The following is a 9,151-nucleotide window of genomic DNA, read 5'->3' on the forward strand; positions in this document are numbered from 1 at the left end:
TGGGTGATAACGTCATAAGAGGAACTCGCAACCCATACTCTGCTAGATTCCTACTGTATTATGGCTATTCGGAGAACGACTGAGGATGTGGGAAACCATCAAATTCTTTATGGACCACAGCCCTACAATTTTTAACCGGTCAGGCGTGAGAGAGGGGAGCCATGGCACTCAAAGAGTTATTAATGCTTGGTGTGAGGAGAATTAGTGGAGGGTTAGCCAGGTGTCCTGGTGAGTAACGTTAGCTACGTTAGAGCTAGGCTAGCCTGGTGCAAACTTAACCCGGATAATATAAGGGAACAAGCCAGTCTTTTCAAAAGTTTGCCGTCATGTAGAATAGCAAGGAGGGACAACGACTGAAGACATTATTTACTTACAGTAAGTCAGTCCAAATCAGAGCTGTAGAGATGCACACACTGCACAGGCATCAATCGCTAGTCTCATCGACGCCTCAAACGTCATGTAATACCCTTCCTCAATCCACGCTATTTTTCACGATTTAATTAGCGATGTTTATTGTCAGAAAAGAAAAACAGAGATCGATGTCCCCATCACTGTGTTTGTGTGTGCTATCAGCAGTGGAGAGTGTGTGCTGCCGTGAGGTGAACGCGTTCTGGAGTTTAGTGGAACAGCTCGACCTGCGACCGGCTGATCTGACGTGCCTGAACCCGTTTGTTTTGCAAATAGCTTATTCTCATTTCAGGCAGGATCACGGTCCCTTTGAAGTCAGCACACACGAGTATGTTTACAGTTGAGTTATTTTATCCATAATTTTTTTATCAAATAAAACATACAACCAACTTTTCTGTAGTTATGTAAGGCATCTATAGCTATGACTATGCCGGTAACTCTACTAGTGAGTTCCTCTTGTGACGTCACGCCCCATCTAGTGGAAGGGAGCGGGAGCGGTTAAAACCACTGTTAAAAGTGCCAACTTTTCATATTATATCAGCATTTTGGTATAAAAAACAATGGTGGGCGGTTCTTATCTTTATGTTTAATAAACACATTGCATTATCTTCGTGAAAAATTTAACCTGCAATTTACACTTTAAATCCAAAGACCTTTCATTTATCTATTACAACGTCATTCCCAGAAATTGGACATGTTTTTAACATGTTTTTGATTGTTAATATCTTATTAATATTAAAGTCATTGTTAGAAATCCCGGGAAGTGATGATTTTGTTCTTTTGAACAGAATGAGAAGAGATGGAAACGAAGGTTAAGTCGCATATATTGATACACATAACTTTGTTAACAGGGTTTATGAATGTAGTCAACACTACAATGGATTGAGATTATTTTCCCATCATACTCTAGAAAGAGTTCAAATGATGTCACTTCCTGGTTGTCGCCATTTTATAAGGAGGAAATTGTTGATTGATTCAATGTTGAGTGAAAAATTTACAATGGCTAATTAATTGTTCATTTTAAATCAGTAAGTAATAATGTTTTTATTAAAATAAATGTAATATTTCTCTGAGAGACTGTCAGAAGTGTATTACTGTTGTATAGTTTTAAAATGTTAATATTATGTTAGATAATTGTGCAGTTGATCTAATATAGTTCTTGCTACAGAAACATGATACTTTTAACTATCATTTCAGACGTGATGCTGGAGAATGAGGAGAGTGAAGAGGAGGAGGAACATCATCATGTCAAAACTGGAGCTAAAACTCGCTCACAGACTGAAAGTATTTCTTTACTGAAAAGAAGAGACAAGAAATGTTTCACTTGCCGTCAGTGTGGAAATAGTTTCAAATCCAAACAGAATCTCAAGGTTCACATGAGGATCCACACTGGAGAGAAACCATTCACATGTGATCAGTGTGGAAAAGATTTTAAACAACATGCTCACCTTAAGTCACACATGATCATCCACACTGGAGAGAAACTGCACGAATGTGATCAATGTGGTAAAACATTTTTGTGGGCTACAGACCTGAAGAGACACATGACAGTTCATTCACAGGAGAAACCACATTCATGTTCTTTGTGTGGAAAGAGTTTTTCACGTCTGTACAATTTAAAAGAACATCAGAAAATACACACTGGTGTAAGAAATCATATGTGCTTTGAGTGTGGGAAGACTTTTATTAGAGCTGAATATTTAAAACTGCACGAGAGGATCCACACTGGAGAGAAACCTTACATGTGTTCACACTGTGACAAGAGATTCAGTCATTCAGGACATCTGAAAACACACGAGAGGATCTACACTGGAGAGAAACCGTATCACTGCACTGCATGTGGGAAGAGCTTTACTCAGGCACACAAAAAAAAAATCACAGCAAGTAGATCATCTTCAGATCCAGCACTTTGAAGTCTGATGCCGCATCCTCACCAAACGTGACAAATTAATACTGTTAAGTAATAAAAAATCTTCAATATAAATACGTCCTAACCAGCAACAGCGGCAGAACAAAAGAAACATTGAATAAAGTTCATCTTAAAGACCAGCAGTTTCTACTGAGATTCAGATCAACTCAAAGATGGACAATATCTATTAGTTTTATTCTTGCATATCATTTTGCTTCATGATATAAATTATACCATTGCAGTGTTTCCCCTAGGTTTACAGGTTTGGGGGGGGGGGGGGGGGTTGGTTGGTTTGTTTGGGGAAAATTGACACAGACACTATCTATCTATCTATCTATCTATCTCTATCTATCTATCTATCTATCTATCTGTCACATAAATTGTCTGGGAGGGTAATGGTTTGTAAAAGTTAAAAAATGTTAACATAAGATATCTCTTTAAAAAAATAAATAAACATATTTAAATCTTTTTAAAATTGACTTTTGCAAATAACCTTTGTTAAATTTATAGAAGTATTTGTTAATATTAATGGACCAGAGCTTAAATAGTTTTATTTTTTAACTACCAACTAAAAAAAGATTTATAAATACTAACAAATATATTGGTCATTCATTGTTCGTTAATGTTAGTTAATACATATATATGACAAACAAATTTCAAAAGGGCTTTTTTATGAGAAGTTTTTATTTCTATGATGCATTTATTGGAGAGAATAATCCTGTCAGACGCACCACTGCTGTGAACGCGCGTTCACGTAAACACAATTTAAACAATGTATTATTCAATGCATTACTTCTATATAATTATATATTAAATTGTTCAAGCAAGTGGTAAAATATTTAACCATGTACTTATATTAAAATCTTTTGTATTTAAATTTTAATACAATAAATCTTGCATGTCACAAAGAACTTGTTTTTCCACCTCCACGAATGAGACGATTGTTGTTCATTATGTCGCCTTGTTGAGGTAAATTGTAGTTTTCCTTGCTTTAACTCAGTCTTAAAGTGAAAAAAGTAGTAATTAATTAAATAAATTTATGGTGAGATTACTACATTTTATTTAATTAATCGCACTTATGGTGAAATTACTACATTTTCAGGTCAATCGGTGTTCATTTTGATCACGAAACATGCGCTGTCACTTTAATTCAGCGTTTGCAGCACAGCAGAAATAGACTCGATGCAGAAACGATCTCTGCACTGCTGTATACGCACCGCAACTGGAACGGATCGATCATCGACGGACTGCATCCGCGTGCAGTGTACGGGAAAAAAATACTCACCGCAAACGAAATATATGTGAACCGGGCGTTAGACTTGGAGCAGGAGAGCTACTCCGGCTGCTACTCGCAGTAGAGCGAGTGTTGCCATCTTCAGTTCAGCCAGAGCCCGTCTACGGAGAGCCTTGGCACTCCCTATTCAGCCCCATTGTATTGATTTTGGTTGCAGTTCCATTAGAATTCCACTGGGGGTGATCGCGAGCGAGTGCAGACTGAATGGGAGTCAATGGGGCTATACGGCTAAATGTGTCTCTTTCACCCAAATGCCGTTGAGAAATCTCAGATTTTATTGTAGGTTTTGCAAGTTCAACATGGGTTATAGGTCGAAAGTTGAATGAACGAGTACTTATTTCTTTTCTATTTCTTACAGGTTGAGTTGTTGTTGCCCATAACACGCTAGCATTCTGCTAATGACGTCAGCATTCTGACGTCATTGACATTTTAAAAGACTTTTTAAACCAAATAAGTGACTCTAAAAAAATCTAACACCCAGCAGTGTGTCATTTCTTTGCATCTCCTTTCGAATACAACATTCAAATTACTAGACAAAAAATTATATCCTGAGAAAAGTGGGTTTTGAGGGGTATTTCGCCATAGACCTCCATTCATTCTGCACTCGCTCGCGAGCGCCCCCGCATGGACAGAGATGTGTTACTGCAACCAATCCAGAACCCGGAAGTAAGCAGAGAGTGCCAATTCTCTTCCTATTAGACATTCTCTGGTTCAGCGACATATTTCCCGCCGCGCGCTCTCTGTCCGCTAGTGCTCAACTGTATGTGACGCAAGTGTTTGTTTGTGTGTGAGTGTGCGCACGTGCGCACTCATTGGGATAATTGTAAACGCGCAAACACAGACAGAAAAGACATGCCATCGTGGAAATAAGATAAATAACATATTACTTAAGGGCCATGTAGTTTTTTTTTAATATAAAATAACAAATTGTAATCTGGCGCTATAAAGAAAATCAAATAAAATTTACTTGACCTCCAAGGGGGGGCGGGGGGAGCCGTTAGGAGGGCGGGGCGCCCCCCTTATATAATGGTAGGGGAAACACTGCATTATAATATTCAATACTATTATACTATATAAATAACAGGTTCAAACTGTTCTTGTTCAAAAAGTTATTTTTAACTTGTTCTTCATTGTTGTTTTTTAAATTAACTAGTTCTTCCTCTTGTCGTGTATTTAGAAAACAGATGTAAAGATATACTGTAATGCAGGTTTGCAACTGACGTTCACTTTTATTCTCTGGATATGCTTTGATATCTTGTAAATTTGTTTGTTTTTACTTTTTGCTTCACAAAGTATTTTATATATATATATATATATATATATATATATATATATATATATATTATTTGTTATATATAAAATCAATGAAATACCCATATTTTTGGTTTTTGATTATCAAAAACCAAAAAAATCACGTTTTTGATAATCTGCCTTTGATTTCGTCTCACGGCGATGACGTCATCACTAGCGCACTCTTCCTTCAGTCAGGGTGCGTCTCGGGTTCCGGCTAAGATGGCGGGCTAAACACATGCGTTTTTTACCGAGCTGCCTAGTTAGTCTCCATTCTGTTTTAAAAAAAGTACACAAATCTCATTTACACCTACCTAAAATATAATTTAATTACTCCTCGTGCGCTTGCTGTCCTCAAAATGCGGAAATCTTCTCAGCAAGCTACTCACCCGAAGATTATCATCCCTCCAGCTCATGGCTCGAATCCAGCTCCAGTCTCGGTCGTTTCAGAGATGGAGGTACAGACCGACCCTGAAGGTAAACGTCGTGACTCGTCTCACTTAACCCCTACTAAAGCAAACGCCTTGAAAAAATTAAGGTCCTGCGACGAAGACATCACTAATGCAACGCTGCTAAAAGCCATCACTTCACTGACCGCTCGGTTTGACGCACAAGATGAAAAACTAGAAGAAATGGCGACGCAAATGCGGAGAAACAGTGTCATGATCGCAGAGATTTCCAAGGCTGTTGAGTTTAATGCCGCTGAAATTAAAGAATGCAAAGAAAAGTGCCTAGAGACGAGTAAATCGCTCCTGAGTTTAACAACAACACACAAAGATCTGGCGAGCAGAACATCTGAACTTGAGCGGTATAAAAGAAGATGGAACCTTCGGATCAACGGCTTGAAGGAAAGGCCTGAGGAGGATCCCCGTAGAGAAGTGATTGGTCTAATTGCTGAAATCGCACCGCATCTCGTTCATAAATTAGAGGAGGTTGTTGACACAGTACACCGAATCGGCAGGAAGGAACTGGGTAAGCCAAGGCAGATGATTGTGCAGTTCACCATGAGGAAGTATAGGGATGAACTGTGGAAAACAACTAAGAACTCGTCAGTCTGTCGGGACCGCGGTATCAGATTCATGGAGGATTTTACGAAAGAGGACCGGCTGGCACGTGCGGAGCTGTGGCCTTTGATCGATCAGGCGCGTAAAGCTGGAAAGAAAGCGTATTACCGTGGACCTTTCGGTTACATTGAAGGACGGCGCATTGACTCAACAGAATCGTGTACTTGAACTGATTATGGGTAGGATTGTGTAAGAGATGATTGTTTGGAGAGACTCTAGGTTGTGAGGTAAGCCTATGTTCTAGGTTCGTGGCTATACAACCTGGGGAAAATTTTGTTCTCTTACATATTAAGTGCACACTTTTTTCCTTTTACTCTTTGCATTTAGTCATTAGTTGTTGTTTTTTTTTTCTCGTTTGTTTTTGCTTTAAATGTTTCCAGTTAAGTTACCGTTGTCGTTCATGTCACTAAATGTTAGGGGCATTCAAAACAAGGTTAAGAGAAAGGCTATGTTTTTATATTGTAAAGGTAGTGGATCTCACTGTATTTTTCTACAAGAAACGCACTCTGTTGTAACTGATGTTGCCTTTTGGTCTAGTCAATGGGGAGAAAAAATTTTATTTAGCCATGGATCCTCCCACTCGGCAGGAGTTGCAGTTTTATTTAATAATTGTCCAGGGAAAATAGTGTCTTCTAGAACTGATCTCAGTGGACACTGGCTAGCGGTAGTTTTAGACATTGAAAATATTTTTTTCATTTTAATTAATGTATATGGCCACAATAATTCTAAATTGAATCAAAATTTACTACATGAGGTATCTTCTGTAATCTCTGATTTAAAGAGATCGTACCCAACTGATAATATCATTGTAGGTGGGGACTTTAATGAGGTACCAGATGAGACGCACGATAGACATCCACCTAAAAGCAGTACTTCACGGCCAAACCCCTTAATTTCCCACTTTTGCACCAATTATAAACTGATAGATGTGTGGAGAGATATCCATCCCAATCTCAGACAGTTCTCTTGGTTAAGACCAAATGCTTCCAGCATGTCAAGAATTGATTATTGGCTTATTGCAGATAACTTGTTTTTATTTGTTAAAGACAGCGCTATTTCAGCAGCGCCTTTGACTGACCACTGTGCCATTTCTCTTCTAGTTAAACCCAACAGTAACACTTCAAGAAATAAGGGATATTGGAAATTCAATTCGGATTTACTTAATAATAAGAGATTTTGTGATAAAGTAAAAGACTTAATTTTAGAAATTAAAAAAGGTAATTTTAGTTCTCATAAAGCCAGATGGGAGTTTCTCAAATTTAAAATATGTGACATTTCTATTAATTATAGTAAAATACTTGCCAAAGTAAGAAGACAGCAGGAGTATGCGATTATTCAAAAGATTAACAAATACTGTAGTGAAAGTATGCTGAGTGATGCCGAAAAAAGTAGATTGGTCTCGCTACAATTAGAACTGGATAATCTTTACATTAATAAAGCCAAAGGTGCATATATTCGTTCCAAAGCAAAATGGATCGAAGAGGGGGAGAAGAGTACTTCTTACTTTTGTAGATTAGAAAAAAGACGACAATCAAGAAACTCAATTCTATCTTTAATGATTAATGGTAATGAAAATACGGACCCTACTCTAATAAGTAAGAAAATCCATCAATTTTACAGTGATTTGTATTCTTCCAACTTCTCCCCAATAGAGTGCAGTAATTTCTTTGATAAAATAAAAAATTTCATTCCTCATATTGACAATGATTGGAGAGAGTGCTGTGATGCTAACTTGCGTATTGAAGAACTAGATTTAGCTGTTCAAAAGCTTAAGCCGAATAAGTCTCCGGGCCCTGATGGCCTCACAGCTCAGTTTTACAAATTTTTTTGGAATGATATTAAACCATTGTTATTTAACGCTTTTGTTGAATCTATAGAAGAAGAGTCTTTAGCCCCCACTATGTATCAGGGTTTGATTACCTTAATCCCTAAACCAGATAAAGACATGAGATATGTGGATAACTTGCGTCCTATTACATTGCTAAACAATGATTATAAAATTTTCTCACATATATTTGTTAACAGATTAAAAGAGGGATTAAATAATTTAATTAACGAGTCTCAATCTGGCTTTCTTAAAGGAAGATCTATTCATAATAATATTAGATTAGTGTTGGACTTGGTGGAGTACAGTCACTTGATTGAAGATGATGGATTCATCTTATTTTTAGATTTTAAAAAGGCCTTTGACATGATAGAACATAGTTTTCTCTTTAATTCCCTACAGCATTTTGGTTTTGGTGAACGGTTGATTAGTGTTATAAAAATGATTTATAAAGACATGAATAGCTCAGTTTCTCTTCCATTTGGTACTACACAAAGATTTCTGATTAGTCGTGGTATAAGACAGGGCTGCCCACTATCCCCTCTTCTTTTCATTTTGGCAACAGATATGATGTCCACTTTGGTAAGTCAGGATTTATCAGTGAAGAAATTATGTGTATTCGGAAAACCTTTAGCAATAAGTCAGCTAGCAGATGACACGACGTTATTTTTAAAAAACAAAGACCAAATACCTTTGGCTCTTTCTCTAATTAATTCTTTTTCTAAGGCTTCAGGCCTTCAATTGAATTTGAACAAATGTGAGCTTATGGCACTACACCCCAGTCAAATTGATTCTTTGTTTAATATTCCGGTTAAAGAATCCGTGAAGTATTTAGGTATCTCAATTACAAGAGACTTGAAGGCTAGTATGAAAGAGAATTTTGAAACTAAATTACAAAAAGCCAATAAAATTTTGAATTGCTGGTTACAGAGAGATCTCTCAATTTTTGGAAGAATCTTTCTATCTAAAGTTGAGTACTTATCTAGATTGATCTATCCTGCCTCTGCTTTGGCTCCCTCTTCAGTTATTATAAAAACAAGTAATAAAAAAATGTATGATTTCATTTGGAAGCACAAAACCCATTATATAAAAAAATCTGACATTATCCAATCATATGAAAAGGGTGGGCTGAATGTAATTGAATTCGAGAGTATGAATATTTTGTTAAAGCTTAAGTGGCTTCAAATGTTTTTAGGTAACATGGATAGCCTTTGGTATGTCGTGCCCTCAGCTTTGTTTGGTAAACTGGGTGGAATTCACTTTCTACTCAAATGCGACTTTGATTTACTCAAGCTCCCAATGAAACTGTCAGCATTCCACCAACAAGTTTTATTATTTTGGAAACTGGCACACACGCATAA

This window comes from Scardinius erythrophthalmus, assembly GCF_964197995.2.
Source record: "Scardinius erythrophthalmus genome assembly, chromosome: 14".
NCBI classification, from domain to species: Eukaryota; Metazoa; Chordata; class Actinopteri; order Cypriniformes; family Leuciscidae; genus Scardinius; species Scardinius erythrophthalmus.